This window comes from Homarus americanus, unplaced genomic scaffold, assembly GCF_018991925.1.
Source record: "Homarus americanus isolate GMGI-L3 unplaced genomic scaffold, GMGI_Hamer_2.0 scaffold46008, whole genome shotgun sequence".
Classification (NCBI taxonomy): Eukaryota; Metazoa; Arthropoda; class Malacostraca; order Decapoda; family Nephropidae; genus Homarus; species Homarus americanus.
This window is the reverse complement of record NW_024723182.1, coordinates 1-2273: the sequence shown is the minus strand read 5'-3', so window position 1 is coordinate 2273 and position 2273 is coordinate 1. Positions and strand designations below refer to the sequence as shown.

The window sequence follows — 2273 nt, the reverse complement described above, 5'->3', positions numbered from 1 at the left end:
TAAATAACTCTCCTACGATACACTCATCCTTCCTTACTACGAATACTTTGACATTTCAAGCTCAAAGATTCAAAACTCTTCCTCCAACTCTCTCCATTTCTCTCTGACATAGCTGAAAGACCCACAACTCTCAGAAACAAATTAAAACATACCCAACGTCTGTGACATCCAATTCTCAATAAAATCGACCTAACTCAAGACTGAAACCATTCAGCCTATATCTCATTCTCGTCTCCGTTCATAATTTGACAAAAAAGCTCAAATCTGTCTGCTGCTATTACTAAAAACTCTCCTACGATACGCTCATCCTTCCTTACTATGAATACTTTGACATTTCAAGCTCAAAGATTCAAAACCCTTCCTCCAACTCGCTCTGTTCCTCTTTGACATAGCTCAAAGACTTTACCTTCTTCTTTCTCCAAACAACCCTACGACTAGCAAAATTTCCATGTTTTCACCTTCTCTGTCAATTTGTTCGTGTGTGGCCCGTGCGTCCGTCCACCTGCGCTTCTCGGCTTGCACCGCCGCCGTGGCGGGGCGGTTCTTCCTCCGCTTTGCCAACACTGCCTAGGCTAGACGACAACCAGAGCACCCGCGTTGGCCCTTTGCTTGCCCGGACCTGCTCCCGCCCTCCCTCTGCCTCGTCCTGATTGTGATTGTTGCACCCTCAGGGCATTTTGCCTACCCCCTCACGCAAGCGGTGTTTAGCCACTGCACCTGTTCTCTCCTTCTAAAATTCACTTCCATCCTCCCTTTATTCTTCCTCTGAACCTCCTTCCCCCCTGTCACTAGCATTTTTCTAGTTCTAGTTCTAGGCTGTACGCTGATTGGCTGGTCGGAGTGCGGCCGGAGCTCAGTTGGAAGTTGTAGGGGAGAGTAGCCACTACAAGATCAATATAGCCCAGTATCATTTTATTGGGAAATTGACTAATAACCAAACTAGAAATTGATACAATTCCAAATTTTCTTCAATTATATGCAAGAAATGTCTATACTTATGTAATCATTTTACAAATACTTCAGGAACTACTTTTCTGGGCGGAGCTTCATTCTTTCATGAAGGTTGGCATACAAGGTTCATAAAGTAATCGTCTCACGCATTTAGGCACTTTCATTTTTAGTGCAATTTATATTTTTCGGAAATTAGTTTTCCAGTTACTATGTAAAAATAAAATAAAATAAAATAAAAACAGCGGGTTTGTTGGTGGTACCATAGTAAAAAAAACAGTGGCAACGGGCGTATCTCTACGTGGGGGAAGTACAGTAAATGTGTTCTTCAGTCTGCCCCTCAAACATGCTAGTTTCTTCCTTCACTAACACTGGTCAATAAGAGCTCCTAAACAAAGGAAGAAGGCATTAATGATAGTGATTAAGGAAAACTGAAAATTGTAAATGGTAACATAGCCATGAAGTGTAAAGAATAGTAAATTAATTGGTTACATAATTACGACTTTTGTTATTATAGATTTTAAATGTTGATGTATAAGGAATTCGAATGTTTATCTGCAAACAAAACTCGAGATAGATCCTTGTTGCACCAATTTACAGGTGAAGCAAAGTAAGAATATTACCTAATGTGCATTAATTTAATTGCAACAGCTTTGGAATCGCTTTCTCGGCCTTTTGGCTAAGATCTCTTTTGCTACTTCCATACTTAGTACTAGTTGCGGGACCTGCTTCTCGGCCTTTTGGCTAAGATCAAAGTGTAGTATCTGTTCTTATCAGCTTAATGGAGAGTACGTAATCAGTGTTCTTTTTTACATAGAAGGAAGAGCACAGATTTGGACTTTCTGGGGGTGAAAGTAACAGAGTTACTCCTTTGTTGTTTTAGGTGGCGAGCAGGGAACCCAGTATTTCACCATTGCTGTGGTTATTACTAATACCATGCAGTGAGAGGAAACATACCGGGGGGGGCCTGCAAAGCCCCAAACTTGGTCCCACGGGACCCCACGTGGGTGCTTCTCACACGTGGCTATTCCCTCCTCTCTGTACTTCCTTACTTCGTACTGGCTGAGGGACCTGCACTCATAGAAGTGTATTCGTCCCAAAGTCCCTCCCCGGTAAACCATCACCTTGCGATCGAGTGGGTTTGTGATGGCGAAAGGGAGGTCGGTACACAACTCTCGGCCGATCCTCCAGGAATACCGTGATAGTGCGGGTACACCCTGGTAAGGGGGTTGTCATGTGTGTGTGGGTGTTGTTGTGGGTAAAGCAAGATGGACGACGAAGAGCCAAGGGGAAGAAACGAAGGAGATCGCCAGCCGGAAAGAAGA

General features: G+C 43.4%; 1 pseudogene; it reads left to right on the top strand.

The window, feature by feature from the left end:
* The first annotated feature begins 1672 nt into the window (after positions 1–1672).
* LOC121863368 lies at positions 1673–1875 on the top strand (annotated as a pseudogene).
* Positions 1876–2273: the final 398 nt, after the last annotated feature.